Here is a 17,150-nt window from a genome sequence, read left to right as displayed (position 1 = left end):
AAAACAGATCCCAAAGAAGCAGAATTTATTGGGCATTAACTGAGAAAAAGAAGAAAGGAGAAGTAATCATGATCTTTGACAAAACTAAAGCAAAAATAAATCTGATTAAAAGAGATAAGGAAGGTAATTACATCCTGATAAAAGGCAGAATAGACAATGAAGAAATATCTGTATTCAATATACATGCACCAAATTGTATAGCATCCAGATGCTTAAAGGAGAAACTATTGGAGCTTAAGGAGGAAATAGATAGTGTAATAAGCAAAGAAAGACTGCATTTTGATTGACAGAGACATGTGACACAGAATCATAAGAGAGCCTGGGTCAGCATTCCAAGGGGAGGTGTGGTCCCAATTGAAAACAGTCTTCTTGTTGAAAATTTGATTGTAGCTGTAATTTTCACCTATCTACAAGATATTTGGCCCTTGTAAGATACCAGCTTGGGGAGAGAGACTGCTTGAACAGGCTGCTGGCAGCTAGAATGAAAATCAAGAAAAGGGCCATCAATCTCTACTGAGAATGGATTTGGACTTTACCTCTGGGATCTTGGCCCATTACTGGACTCTATTTGTGAGGTTCTTGGCCAGGGTGTTGGAGGGGGAGTGGACACGAACTTAACTTATTTAGCTTAGGAAGTTAGCCAATAGGATAATTATTAGGGAAATTATTTTTGGGGATAAGATTTAGAAATTTCCCTTCTCCTTGTTACCCTCATTCCTATCCCATTTCCCCATTAATAAACACAAAATATTTAGATGTTTACCTCTTATTTCTTCCCCTTAAACATCTTTTAATAACAATAACAAAACCATGAAAGATATCAACCTTCCCCTTTAAGATCTTGATAAATCAAACCAAAAAATAAATAGGAAATAAATAAAAGAAGTAAATAAAATTTTAGAAAAAATAGAGTTAATAAGTATCTGAAGAAAAGTGAATAGGGATGAAAAAAGATATACCTTCTTTTCAGCAGCACATAGTACATTTATGACCATGCAACCAAAATTAGAAGGGAAGCAACAAACTGGGAAAAATTTTTCATAACAAAAATCTGTGACTAAGGTCCAATTTCTCAAATGTGTAAGGAACTATGTCAAATGTATAAGAAATCAGTCCCATTTCCCAATTGACAAAATGTTCGAGGGACATGAATAGACAGTTTTCAGATGAAGAAATCAAAACTATCCATGACATGAAAAAGTCGTTCCTGAGATGTGACATGTGAAAGCTAGTGGGTGGAGAAAACAGCCTATAAATGGAGACCAAGAGGTCTTTGGAGGTCTTCTGGCTAGAGTGTGGAAGCTGGAAGAACTCTTGTTGGTGGTGAGCTTCAATATATAATGGCAGCCAATAGATTAGTAAGCTAAATATCTCTCTACCTCTTTCCTACCTTTCCCACTCTTTACTATTACTACTTTGATTTAATAAAGTTATTAAAGTTACTAGCAACCTCATAATTTTAATTTTTATTGTTACAACCTCCATGAACTGATGTGAAGTGAAATGAGCAGAACAAGGAGACCACTGTACACAGAAAGTGAAACCATCTGAATCCATCAAATGTAATCAATTTTGCTAAAGTAGTAATGCAATCATCCAGGACAATCTCAAGGGTCTTATGGGAAAGAATGCTATTCATATTGAGGGGGAAAACTGTGGGAGTAGAAATGCAGAAGAAAAGTATATGATTTATCACTTGTTTATATGGGTATATGATTTGGGGTTTTGGTTTTTAAAAATTACTCTATTAAAAAATGAATAATACGAAAATAAGTATGAAATAATACCACATATATAACCCTGTGAAATTACTTGTCAGTTACAGGAGGGGGGAGGGAAAAAGAGTGGGAGACAACATGAATCATGTTGATATGAAAAAATATTCTAAAATTAATTTCAGAAAAGAAAAGAAAAGAAAAGAAAAAAGAAGTGATGATTAAAATATAGAACTATTTGGTGCACAGTAAAATAAATATATTAAAAATAAAGCTTTTCTGATTATATAAAATATTATTTGGGGGGTTTAGTGGTGGCCACAATGATCATTCAAATATGGGCAAACTCTCATTTATATTTTCAACTTTGGAGACACCATCAATTTAGAAATAAATAATAATAATAATAATAAATTCTAGATTCAGAGTTAAAGACCCTGAATACAAATCCCAACCCTGCTACTTACTTTCTTTGGTAAGAGTTAGATATGACTGAATCTTGAGCAATATTCTTAACAACTTTTCCTCTGTGAAATAAGAGAATTCACCTTAATGACTTCTAAAATTCCTTTCAAATCTAAATAATTCAATAATTATACCTCTGATGATGATGTCTTTATATATGAATAGATGCCCCCAATTGAATATTTGCAAGAATTCTGTATCCCTTACTATTGTAGACTCTGAGAATGCTAACATCCCATTTTAATATTGTCTTTAAATTTATTTATTCAAACATTATTTATAATTATTTGTAAAATTACAAATATTTTACAAATCTACTCTTTTTATATTTTGAGTTCTAGATTCTCTCTCTTTTTTTAAAATGTTACCTTCTGTCTTAGAATCAATACTGTGTATTGGTTCTAAGGCAGAATATCAGTAAGGGTCAGGCAATAGGGGTTAAGTGACTTGCCCAGGATCACAGAGCTAGAAAGTGTCTGAGTACAGATTTGAACCTAGCACCTTCTATCTCTAGGTCTGGCTTCCAATCCACTGACCCACACAGATGCCCCCAAGATTCTCTTTCCCTCTTATCCCTCTGTTACCCAGTGAGAAAGAAATTATATAATATCAATTAGAAATGCACACGCTTGCAAATCATATTTCCATATTATCCATGTCTCAAAAAAAGGGGGAAAAATTAAGCAATTCAGAGTTCATCAAATCTCTCTCTGGAGGTAGATAGCAATTTTTTTCAACATAAATTCTTTGAGAATGTCTTGCATCACTGTATGGATCAGTCTTCTATTGTTGACCACTGTTACAACACTGCAATGGTGACAGATAATATTCTCCAGGTTCTTCTAACTTCCCTTTGCATCACAAATATATATATATGCATATATATACATACATACATACATATATAATTTGTCACTCTCATTGGAATAGATTTGAGGAAGAAATCTATTCCAATGAGAGTGACAATCAAATATTGGGCTCTCATTTTCCTTTCACATTAAGAGCTCTTGCTTGTACATCTTTTTGAGACAATTCTATACCTCCCCCTTTCCCTTTCTTATCTCTACATATTTTTGAGGTCATTACAACATAATTGATTCACACCTGGTGCCTTTGTCTATGTAGACTCCTTCTAACTACCCTAATAATGATAAATTCCTAATTCATTGATCTGCATTTTCTCTATTTTGTTGATTTAAGAGCTTAGAGATATAAATTTTCCTCTATGTACTGCTTTGACTGTATCCCATAATTTGATATGTTGTCTCCTAATTGAATTCTTATTTATAAAATTCTTATTTCTATAATTTGTTTTTTCATCTATCGTTTTTAACATTACATTGTTTAGTCTCCAAGTAATTTTTTATCTATCTTTCCATGGAACTATATAGATTATAATTTTTATTGTGTTATGGTATGTAAAGAATGCATTTATTACACAGAGGGCAGCCTATTGAGTTGTGTTGCTATTTTAAAGTTGGTTGGAGAGGATTCTAATGGTGGTTTCAAGCTTCCCTGCTTCTACTCCACTATCTTGGCTCTGCAATGGAATATATCATCTTCAGATACAGAAATATACATAGTTTAAATTTACTGAGTACCTTATGATTGGTTTTTCAAGTTAACCTATTAATGCTTCTCTTGAGTCTTGTGTTGGAATGTCAAATTTTCTATTCAGCTCTATTATTTTCATTATCAATGCATATAAATCCTCTTTTTCATTAAATATCCATTTCCCCCATCTCTATTTTGCTCTCTTAAATCTAAAACATAAGGGTGTTTTTCCTTGAAATTTTCTTAAAGAATTAATTACATCTAGACATTTTTATCATGGCTTAAAAGTAGTTCAATAAATGCTCACATTCTTTTTCTTTTGAATATGTTCTCAAAAATAAAATGCAGGTGTATTGTTCAGAATTCTACATAAAATGTAATAAAGAAATGTGTCCTTATTTAAAGTTATTTTCTTTGGCAATATGTCCATAAGAAAGTACAGATGAAGAGTCGAAAAATAATTGATTCACAATATTCCTAATAGCATAACCAGAATCTTAACATTTTCAACAACATGTCCTCAGAAATACAAGATATTCTACATTCTGAAAATTAGTGCTATATCTGAAAAATGGGCTTTTTATTTGCACTTTTTCAAAGGCAGAAGAATAATTTCTGCAATTTTTTTGAAACAGTTTCCTTCCTCCAAGTTGGCAAGGTCATTAGTGAAGTGTCATCTATTTCCTATTAGTATTTAGATCCTATTAGTGTGTCTAGACAGATGACTTTACCCATATCAAACAGGTGCTGTCCAAGAAAGAGGTTCTTTCCTCTGGGATAATATGATTGGATAACTCCATCACATATTTACACAGTTCTTTTGTCTTTTGTTCTACTGAAAGCCTCTAAAGTCTTCAAAATATTAATTTGAAAGTAGCCATATAGTGACAAAGACATATTTTGGATGGTAACCAGAATGTCTATAGTAAGCAACCTAACACTTGGGGGTGTTTTTGGTAGTAACTCAGGGGAAGTATCTTTAGTTTTTTTCTTTCATATTACATGTGAAAATAAAATCAAAGCTTTTCTTAGAACCACTTTAGGCAAGAAAATGTACTGATGATATTTTTATTTGTTCAATCAGTAAGTCAATAATCATTTGCTAAGTGTCTCCAGTAATCCATGCAATGTACTAAGTACTGAGGAGAAAATCGACAATCATTGATTAAGAGAGGTTTTGGTGTATAAAATGAGAGAGGAAAAAGTAAATGTTCCCTCCTTTAAATAGCATACAAATTACAGAGAGCATGAAAGATACTAGATACAAATAAGAGTCCATTGTATATGAATACAATATTAGGAGCTGTAGAAATCAGAAATATTTTCCACAGAAGTTGCAGGTTCAGTTTTAGTTTAGATTGTCCCTTGAACTTATTTTTCCCATAGGTGACACAGAGGTTGTGGTTAAAATGTTTTAGAAGCCTAATGTTGGTATAAATTTCCCTTAAGTAATTAGTATTCAAGTTATACATTTTTGCCTTAAAACAAGGTAACATCTTTTTCTTTTTAGATTCTTGTTACAAACATAGGTCTTGGATAGCATCAATGTTGGAATTTCCATTTAGGTTTCTCTAGAGGTCTATCAAGTCTAGCTTTTCTAAAATTCTATGCATTTTCTTAATTTTTTTCTTTTTTCGGTTTGATTTATCTAATTCTGAGAGAGGACAATTAATGCCCCCTACTAATATGGTTTAATTGTCTCTTTCCTCTTTTAACCTATATGCAGTTTCCCCTTTAGGAATTTAGATGCTATACCATTTAGAACATATGTGTTTAAGACTGATATTAATTCATTGACAATGGTCCCTTTTATCAATATGTGATTTCCTTCATCTTTTTTAATTAGGCCAATTTTCACTTTTGCTTTATCTGAGATCATAATTGCTACCCTGGATTTTTTTAAACTTAAACTGAAGCATAGAAGATTTTACTCCAACCCTTTATCTTTACTTTGTGGGTGTCTCCCTGATTTAAATGAATTTCATGTAGACTGCATACTGAGGGATTTTGGCTTTTAATCCACTCTACTATCCTCTTCCATTTTATGGGTGAGTACATACATTTAAATTATAATTACTGTGTGCTTCACTCCATCTTATTTTTCCTTTTTATCTTTCTCTTTCTCTCCATTCAGCCTTTCTCTGATCACAAATGTTTTTACTTCTGTTTCCTTGCCTCTCCAAACTTCCCCTCCTTTTTTTTTACTTCCTTATTGGGTAAAAAAGATTTCTATACTTGAAAATGGATGTTATTCCCATTTTGTGTCATTTCCAATAAGAATAATGTTCAAGTATTGCCTGCCACCCCCACCCCCACTTACTTTCCACTGTATTGATTTTTTCATGCATCCTCATGAGATAATTTACCCCCCCCAATTTTTCTCTCTTTTTCTCTTTTTGCAGTATATTACTCTTTCTTACCCCTTCATTATATATATATATATATATGTGTGTGTGTGTGTGTGTGTGTGTGTGTGTGTGTGTGTGTGTGTGTATGTATTATAGGATTTTAATAATAATAAGAGAAAGGAAAAAATATTCTTTCAGTCAAGTGAGCAGAGCAAAAAGAGACAGAGACTCACCCCTGCAGCACATTACCAAAAGCACAAGCTCCAAAAAAAGAGCCCCACAGAGTGGATCTCAGCCAAATTTATCTTCTAAGCATCTTTATGTAAAATGAGAACATAACGTAAAAGGATGCTGGAAATGTAGGTCAGGTATTGCAAATTTTTCATCTGCACATATTCCCCGGTGATCCTTTGGGAGACCAGTCTCCCTAATGGATCATTTTAAACATAATTAACTAAAGTACATATAATTTTACACAGGAAAAATACAACAACTAGGGGATAAGGGGAAAAAAGGGAATCAAGAACAAAACCAATTAGAGGGCAGTCTCCTTTGTAACAACAAAGTACATACAATCAAATGTATTAAACTCCACAAAGTTCAGTTCTACCTATTTAGTTTTGCTCAGGAACTCCTGGAGCAGCATGCAGTCTCAACAGGCATCTCCATGGCATCTTCCACAATGAAATCAGTTTCTGGATTCCAGGAGGCAACAAATTTCTTATCCTTAAAAATCATTTTTTTCTAAAAAGGCACTTAAAACTTTTCATTAAAAAATAATAACACACTTTCCCCAAGGAAGTCATAAAGCATATGATTCAAATATCCTAAACGTTAAAGAATTCAAAGAAATTAAAAAATAACCTCTTAGTGAAATATGAAATATCAAAAATGTGAAAAACTCTAGGAAAAAGGGAAAAATGGACAATTCACAACAGGTTCTTGTAGCGATCCATGCCCCATAAGCCTACAATGACAATCACTCACTAACCCAATTTAGCAGGCTAGACTACATTAAGTTGTTGCATCATGAGAGAAAATAGAAAAAAGAGACTACATCTCAAGACAAATGTGAAATAGAATTCCCTGGTTTGACCCTTTTTTCTGCTTTCAAGGATAATGGAGCCAGAACCAGAACAATCAATGTTATATACTTGATGAAGAGTGTGGTACAAGGAAGTCCTGAATTTAACACATGTTAAAAAGCAGCAACCTCAAGTCTCACACATGATCAAATCCTTGCACTCTTTGGGTAGAATGCCATCAATCCCCATAGGGTTGGTTTGGGTTTTTTTTTAATTACTTTTTTGTGCTTATGTGGCACTTTACAAGTCAACTTTTGTGCTCCTTTGTGGTCTGTTTTTTTCCTTGATTCAGACATAGTCATTGAGCAAAAGTCTCATGATATGTTAGTGGCAGGTTAAAAGTCCAAAGCTTTTTGAGTACTCATCTATATGCTAGGCAAATGGACATCTTATCCTATTCAATTGCAAAAAGTAAAGCAGTAAAAAAATCTTTTCAATATTGGTGACATGTGAAAGAAAAACTCAAATACTTTATCACACATAGAGGAAGAAAAACAATAATGAAAAAGTATCAAAAATGTATATATTTCATGATTACAGAGGTAAAATATAGAGACTACTTGCCAAAAAATAAGATTCATTTGCTCCTTAACTTGCCATGATTTGCAATGTGAGTGCAAATTAGATAGATAAAGTAATGGAGGTATAGTAGCAATAATACATTTAAGAGAAAAAAAATTTACAGTAGGCACAAAATGTTATAAAAGGCATATCAGGTCAACACAGGTCATTAATATAGTTGTTGGGGCTTTTGGTTTGCTTGTTTTTGAGGTATATATGTATTGCTATATAAGGGCAATTTGTTCAAGTACAAGGATCAAATACAGTGCAACAAAATATTACAGATTGTAATAATGGGAGTGTTGAGAGAGAAGAGAGGGAGAGAATGGAGTCTTCCCTCCCTCACAGCAAGGACGAAGGAAGAGGAGATGATGTTATGGTTGTCAAGAGATAGAAGGAGGATGAGTTTATTTTCCCCCCTTCAATCCTCTCTGGTTGTGGCCCCTCACTGTGTCTGCCTTTTCTCTCTCTATTGTCAGGCTCTTCTTTTTTTTTAATATTTTATTTGATCATTTCCAAGCATTATTCATTAAAGACATAGATCATTTTCTTTTCCTCCCCCCCACCCCCATAACCGATGCGTAAATCCACTGGGCATTACATGTTTTCTTGCTTTGAACCCATTGCTATGTTGATAATATTTGCATTAGAGTGTTCATTTAGAGTCTCTCCTCTGTCATGTCCCCTCAACCTCTGTATTCAGGCAGTTGCTTTTCCTCGGTGTTTCTACTCCCACAGTTTATCCTTTGCTTATGAATGGTGGTTGTTTTTTTTTTCTCCTAGATCCCTGCAAATTGTTCAGGGACATTACACCGCCACTAATGGAGAAGTCCATTACGTTCGATTATACTACAGTGTATTAGTCTCTGTGTACAATGTTCTCCTGGTTCTGCTCCTCTCGCTCTGCATCACTTCCTTGAGGTTGTTCCAGTCTCCATGGAATTCCTCCACTTTATTATTCCTTTCAGCACAATAGTATTACATCACCAACATATACCACAATTTGTTCAGCCATTCTCCAATTGATGGGCATCCCCTCATTTTCCAATTTTGCCCCATGTGCCACAAACTCTGCGCCTCAGCCTTTGGACTCCAAAGCCACATGAGGGTACACCGTAGATGAAACTGCACAAAGACAATAGTCATTCTCGATCACCGAGAGACTACTATATATATATATAGAAGCTGGTACTTTGAAAAAAAAAACAAATAAAATAGACCAAGTACTAGTCAGTCTAATTAAAAAGAGGAAAGAAAAACCAAATTCACAGTATTCAAGATGAAAAGGGAGACCTTACCTCTAATGAAGAGGAAATTAAGGCAATCATTAAAAATTACTATGCCCAATTATATGGCAACAAATATGGCAATCTAGGTGATATGGATGAATACTTACAAAAACATAAATTGCCTAGACTAGAAGAGGAAGAAATAAATTACTTACACAACCCCATATCAGAAAAAGAAATTGAACAAACCATCAAAGAACTCCCTAAGAAAAAATCCCCAGATCCAGATGGATTCACAAATGAATTCCATAAAACATCCAATGAACAACTAATCCCAATCTTATACAAACTATTTGACAGAATAAGCCAAGAAGGAGTTCTACCAAATTCATTTTATGACACAAACATGGTACTGATCCCAAAGCCAGGCAGGTGAAAAACAGAGAAAGAAAACTATAGACCAATCTACCTAATGAATATAGATGCAAAAATCCTAAATAGGATACTAGCAAAAAGACTCCAGCAAGTCATCACAAGGGTTATCCACTATGACCAGGTAGGATTCATACTAGGAATGCAAGGATGGTTCAATATAAGGAAAACCATTCACATAATTAACCATATTAACAAGCAAACCGACAAAAATCACATAATTGTCTCAATAGATGCAGAAAAAGCCTTTGATAAAATACAACACCCATTCCTATTGAAAACACTAGAAAGTATAGGAATAGATGGGCTTTTCCTAAAAATAATAAACAGTATCTATCTAAAACCATTAGCAAACATAATCTGCAATGGGGATAAACTAGAAGCCTTCCCAATAAGATCAGGAGTGAAACAAGGATGCCCATTATCACCTCTATTATTTAATATTGTACTAGAAACACTGGCAGTAGTAATTAGAGAAGAAAAAGAAATTGAAGGTATTAAAATTGGCAATGAGGAGACCAAGTGATCACTCTTTGCAGATGACATCATGATTTACTTTAAGAATCCTAGAGAATCAACCAAAAAGTGAGTTGAAATGATCAACAATTTTAGCAAAGTTGAAGGATACAAAATAAAGCTGCATAAGTCATCAGCATTGCTTTATATCTCCAACCCATTTCAGCAGCAAGAATTAGAAAGAGAAATTCCATTTAAAATCACCCTATGCAATATAAAATACTTAGGAATCTATCTGCAGAGACAAACACAGGAACTATATGAACACAACTACAAAACACTCTCCACACAATTAAAACTAGATCTAAACAATTGGAAAAACATTGATTGCTCATGGGTGGGATGAGCTAACATAATAAAAATAACAATCCTACACAAATTAGTTTACATATTTAGTGCCATACCCATTGAACTACCAAAAAACTTCTTTACTGAAATAGAAAAAAACAACAAATTTCATTTGGAAGAACAAAAGATCAAGGATATCCAGGGAAATCATGAAACAAAATGCAAAGGGAGAAAGGAAGGTGGCCTTGGAGTCCCAGATCTCAAACTATACTATAAAGCAGTGGTTATCAAAACAATGTGGTACTGGCTAAGAGATAGAAAGGGGGATCAGTGGAATGGACATGGGGTAAATGACCTCAGCAGGACAGTTTATGATAAACCCAAAGATCCCAGTTTTTGGGACCAAAATCCACTTTTTGATAAAAAAAATAAATTGATGGGAAAATTGGAAGTCAGTATGGGAGAGATTAGGTTTGGATCAACATCTCACACCTTACACTAAGATAAACTCAGAATGGGTGAATGACCTGAATATAACGAAGGAAACTATACGCAAATTAGGTGAACATAGAATAGTATACTTGTTAGATCTTTGGGAAAGGAAAGACTTTAAAACCAAGCAAGAGTTAGAAAAAATCACAAAATGTAAAATCAATTATTTTGATTACATCAAATTAAAATTTTTGTACAAACAAAACTAATGAATCCAAAATTAGAAGGGAAGCAACAATTTGTTAAACAATCTTCATTAGAAAAACCTCTGACAAAGGTCTTATTACTCAAATTTATAAAGAGCTAAAGCAATTGTACAAAAAATCAAGCCATTCTCCAATTGGAAAATGGGCAAGGGACATGAATAGGCACTTTTCAGTTAAAGAAATCAAAAGTATTAATAAGCACATCAAAAAGTGTTCTAAATCTCTTATAATCAGAGAGATGTAAATCACAACTCTGAGGTATCACCTCACACATAGCAGATTGGCTAACATGACAGCAAAGAAAAGTAATGAATGCTGGAGGGGATGTGGCAAAGGGGGGACATTAATTCATTACTGGTGGTGTTGTGAATTGATCCAACCATTCTGGAGGGCAATTTGGAACTATGACCAAAGGGCGATAAAAGACTGTCTGCCCTTTTATCCAGCCATAGCCTGCTGGGTTTGTACCCCAAAGAGATAATAAGGAAAAATACATGTACAAGAATATTCATAGCTGCGCTGTTTGTGGTGGCAAAAAACTGGAAAATGAGGGGATGTCCATCAATTGGGGAATGGCTGAACAAATTGTGGTATATGTTGGTGATGGAATACTATTGTGCTCAAAGGAATAATAAAGTGGAAGAATTCCATGGGGACTGGAACAACCTCCAGGAGTTGATGCAGAGTGAGAGGAACAGAACCAGGAAAACAATGTACACAGAGACTGATACACTGTGGTATAATAGAAGGTCAATTAGGGAATTATTATCTATATAATGTTCTCAATCACCTCCTTTGAGAGAGGGTACTGAGGAATCACAGTAGGTGGGCTAGATTTTGTTTTAATTTGGACAGGGACAACTGATTTAAGTAGGCCAACATCAGAAGATGATGTGGCCCAGAGACACTCAGGTATGTCATTTAGGATTTGAAAAGTAAGAGATTCCTGTATGTCCTGAGTATCTGAAAATAGGACTGAGAGCAAAGTTAAGGTTTCCTCTGGCAACTCTAATGAGAGCCATTAGGAGAGCAATTTATTGTGCCTCTTAGTTTACATAGTAAATCTCCCCCCAGGAGATTTATAGGGGAGCCAGACATCAAGAGGAAAGGGAGCTGCACTGACAAGGGTCCCACAGACACCATCCTAGGGGAAAGCTTTGGAACCTTTAGGGGTGTATCAGATACTCCCACTAAATTTATTGAGTTGATGTAATTGTAATATGAATCAGTGCAGACATGGAGGCACCTGTGTCCAGAAGACAGTCATAATAAGCATTACCAACCTTTCAAATCACATGAGGTTCATCCCTACGGGGGGAAGTTAATGGGGATAAAGGCTAGTAAGGAATAAGGGTTAGAAAAATCAAAGTTTATATCCTTTAATTCCTATGTCCCACCCCCCAGCCCCCATACACCTTCATAATCTTTGGGTAGTTACTTGGGTGTCCCCCTGATGGACATTAGCATCCTGATTTGTTCAGGGACAAGCTCCACTTAAAATATATGGTGAGGGGTCACTTGGCTTGAGTTATCTTTTATTTCATTTAAATTTCTAGAAAGCTATCAGTTCTAAAATTGTGATTTCTAAATTCATTATTATAGTTATTATTTCTATATCTATTATTCCATTAATTATTGCTTCTAATCGCTTGGAAGAAATTTCTATAATTCATCATTATGTGGCCTTTCTTTCTACAGAAGTGGCTGGTAAGGAATAAATAATTAGGTTCTTGGAGAGGGGCAAGTGTCATTGGTTGAGTATCATGACCTTTTTCTTGTTTTTCAATTCTTTCAGTTAAAGATTTTAATTTGTTCTGGATCTTTTCTAGTGAATCATTAGTTTTTGATTGTTTTTTTTTAATTGCCTTTAAAGACATAAGCAGAAGTTCATCTCAACTCATCTATATCCATTTCAGGCCACTTTGACCAATGTGTTTTAAAGTAATCTTGGACTACTGTGGAACAGTTGTTTACAAAATGTCATTTTTCTAATGTCTAATATCTCTTTCTAAGTAAATATCAAGGTCTAGGTACCTACCTCCCAGTTCAATGAGCCTATTCATAAATTGGGAGGGTGTCTCATCATCAGATTGTATTAAGTATTCAAATTTAGTAAAACCATCAGGTCTTTCTGAGCACTCCCTAATTGCTTTTAGAATGGCATCCCAAATACATTGTAGTTTCATATGTTCATTGTGATTGTTATAGTCCCAATGAGGTTCTACAGGTGGCTAGTGTGGTGCATTGTGCCCTCAGGACTTATTAACATGAGAGATGATCTTATCCCTCTCATGTTCTATCAAAAAAGGCATGGACCAATTGTTCAACATCCTTATCAGAAGGATCAAAATCAAAGAATATATCAGCCATCTTTCTTGTTACAAGGATAGGTTCCCCTCCATAACTGGGAACATCTAATTTAAATTCCTTAATATCCTGGGGTATAAAAGGTCTATATTTTCTTGAAGTTAAGATATCCCCATTTGGTGCTAATGTGGGCACTTCCCTTAAGGAGAAAAAGTATCCATAGGAATCAGTCAGTGGTTGTGGTTTTCTAGGAGGTGTCTGTGTGGATACTGAGATAGTACAAATAGGAACCTGTATGGTAGGAGGACAAGGGTTTCTTGAGGCTGGGATTGGTCGTGAGGTAGGAGAAGGGACAGGGCAGGATGGGGTATTGGGAGAAGGAGCAGGGGAGAGACTTAAAGACAGGAGTTGCTCAAAACAAGAAAGGAGGTTTTCCATCCGAGATATATGAGAAGGGTCCATCTCTATTTCAGGAGAAATAGGATTTTCCTCTCTGAGTATTTTGGGAATAATCACACAAAAATTTGAATCAGACATTTGAATGGGATCCTCCTTTTTACCTGGATCGTGTAGTGCTTGAAATTTTCCAATTGAATTTGTAATGCGACTTGTATTTTCATTTGCAATTTCTGATTTGCAGCCTTTTGCATCTTAATATTAATAATTAGGAAAATAAGATTTCCTAGCAGCATTAGGGAAAGGAGCCATTCAGGAACCTTAAGGGTTTCCAGTTTGACAAAAGCCAAAAGACTTTCTTGTAGACAAGAGATCATGTTGTATGGTTTTTATTCTCTACAATGATATAGCAAGGCTATATTGGATGTTTTTTGTTGATATCTATCTATCTATAGATAGATAGATATAAATAAATATGGTGCTGCCCTCAGGTGGCAGAAAGGTAGCAGTGAAGTTCAGCAGAAAAGGGAAGAAAGAAAAAATACTGGGTACTCAACACTAGCCTCTAGCAGCAGGGAAGAGGAGATTTAAGTCAAGGATTATGGGCTGGTTTTAAGGGTTGAGAACTCCTTTCAGCTGGAGTGGAAAGAGGTTTTGTTATTTGTTTTTGCTAAGAGGGAGTATAATAATCTGGTTTGGGTACTTGTTATTTTTTTTAAACAGGACTTATTTAGGGGAGAGGACCAGTATTCCACCTGAAAAAGGAAAATGGATCCCCTTCCACTAGGTTGGGGTTTGGGGCATGAAATTTAAAGTTTACCATTAGCAGGAATAGCAAGCTTCAGAAAGAGTTAGCAGGAACAGCTTCTGGGAGGGAGAGACCTTGTTAACCAGCTCTGATGGTGGGCAGGTGTAGGCAATGAGCTTGAGAAAGCTTTGAAGGGTTTGGGGAGGGGGGAGAAGGGAGAAGAAAAAGGGGAAAGTGGAGAGGGAAAACCACAGCAGCAGAAGAAATCAGGTTCCTCTAGTTCTGAAGTCCCTTTTTAGTTGTCAAAAATTTGTAGTATTTTAATAATAATAATAAGAGAGGGAAAGGAAAGAAGGTTATTTCAGTCAAGTGAGCAGAGCAAAAAGAGACAGAGACTCTGCCAAAAGCACAAGCTCAAAAAAAAAAAAAAGAGCCCTGCAGTGTGGGTCTCAGCCAAATTTATCTCCTAAACATCCTCATGTAAAATGAGAACATAAATTAAAAGGATGCTGGGAATGTAGCTCAAATGTTGCAAATTTTCCATCTGTACTATATATATATATATATATATACATATATATGTGTATATATATGTATATATATATATATATAAATAACTATGTTCAACTTACTCTTTGCTCTCTATCTATATATGTTCATATTAATTACCCTAGTAGTGATGAAGTTCTTAAATATCTTCAGTACCTTAAGCATCTCAAGTATTTTAGGTATTTTGGGTACTTAAAGATCATAGATATCTTAAGCATTTTAGTTATCACCTTCTTACTAGTAATCAATTTAAACTCTTTGTTTCCATTCATTACCTTAAAGTTTGTTAAGTATCTTAAATATCTCTTGTATCTCACCATACATATCTTAAGTAATCAAATTACCACTTTCCCATGCTGGGATGTGATTAATTTAACCTCATTGATTCCCTTCTTTTAATTGTTGGAATTTGATCATTTAATTTTCTTTTTAGCTTTGGCTGTTTAATCATGAATACTTGGAATTCCTCTGTTTCATTTAATATCAATTTATCCCCCTGGAGTATTATACTCAGTGTTACTGATTGGTGATTACCCCAGGTCCTAGTAATGTAGTCATATACAGCAGAATCTTGTTTGTATCTAGTATTTTGCATGCTATCTATATTTGGTATGCTCTTTAAAGGGAGGGAACATATATTTTTCCTTTATAATGTATAAATGAAAATATCATTTAATCCTTTGCCTTGCAGAATATCATATGCCATGCCTTCCAGTCCTTTAATGTAGAAGCTGCTGGGTCCTGTGTAATCCTGATTGTGACTCCATAATATTTAAATTGGGGAAGTGGTTTTGCCTGCATGTAGTATTTTTTCTTTGACTTGGGATTTCTGGAATTTGGTTAGAATAGCCCTGGGATTTTTAAACTTGGTATTTCTTTGAGGTGATTAGTGGATTCTTTTCATTTCTATTCTCCCATTTAAGAATATCAGGGCAGTTTTCCCTAACAATTTCTTTCAATATAGTGTCCAGGTTCTTTTTATGATTGCTTTCAGGCAATCCAATCATTATTATATTATCTCTCCTGGATTTATTTCCAAGGTCAATTGTTATTCCAATGAGATTGTTAAAATCTTTTTCTATTTCCATTCTTTTGAATTTGTTTTATTGTTTCCTGCTGTCTGATAGCATCATTACCATCCATTTGTCCAATTTTAAGTTTTATGGGACCATTTTCTTCTTTGAGGCTTTGTACTTGCTTTCTTAGGGAGTAATTTCCCTTTTTGAAGTATTATATTTCATTTTTTAGGGAACTGCCTTCTTTAATAAGTTTTTGTTCTAAACTTTTTTTTTTATCATTTTCTTTTCCAATTTTTTCTCCTAAGTTTCTCATTATTTATTTTTCTATTCTTTGTTGGAGCTCTTCAGAAGTTCAATTTGGGCTTGATATCATTTCCCATTTTCTTTTGAGGCTTCCCATGTTTTCATTTTTGTATTGCTATCCTTTTCTGAGCTAATATTTTGGTCATCTCTCTTTTTGAGACATTTTTCTAATGCCAGGGTATATTTCTATAGTGATTTTGTATGTTTGTTGCAACTTAGCTCCATTCCTAGGGTCAAGTGAGTTCTGTTTCATGTTTGTACTGTGCCTGAGATTGGATCAGCTGTCTGGGCCTCATATTGAACACTTTACTGAGGTGCCTTCTTTGGCTTGCTTCATGGAGTTTTGCAGCTGTTTGGTTCAACTGGTTAGGGTTGGGTTCTGCCCAATCCCACTGAGGGGGGACCTTGTTGGACTGAGTTCATTGCATTGCTGCCTGTGCTGAGTTGTGCCTAGTTTCTGTTCTCACTAGATCATGCAGGGCCATTTTCCTCCCACCGCCTCTTGTTCTGTATTATGTTAGTTTCTACTCTTAGTGTTCTGAGGCTGGACTCAGCCCGCCTATTTTCTTTCTCCTGCTCTTAAACTATATTGAGTCTGAGATCTTTTCAGGCTTGTTCAGCACTATCTCCTTGTAACCCAGTGAGATGAGTCCTTCTTTGTTGTCTCTCAAAGTTGTTCTGGCTGGAGTAGAGCTTCATCCTGTCTGTTGGTTCTGCTGCTCCAGTATTCATTTTGAGGCTTTCTTTTGTTCTTCTGTGATCATTTGGAGGGTGGCTGGAGGGCTTTGGATTTTTTTTCTTCACTGTCTTACTTTCAACTTTATGTTAAAGCTGAGCTCTGCTCACCTGGATATGGGAAGCACTATCCTAAGTTTCAGACTGTTTTGTGCTGCTGTTTTCTGAGCTAGTTCCAGGAGGTCTCCAAGTTTTTGGTGCT

This window comes from Monodelphis domestica, chromosome 8, assembly GCF_027887165.1.
Source record: "Monodelphis domestica isolate mMonDom1 chromosome 8, mMonDom1.pri, whole genome shotgun sequence".
Taxonomy (NCBI): domain Eukaryota; kingdom Metazoa; phylum Chordata; class Mammalia; order Didelphimorphia; family Didelphidae; genus Monodelphis; species Monodelphis domestica.
This window is presented reverse-complemented; position numbering follows the sequence as displayed.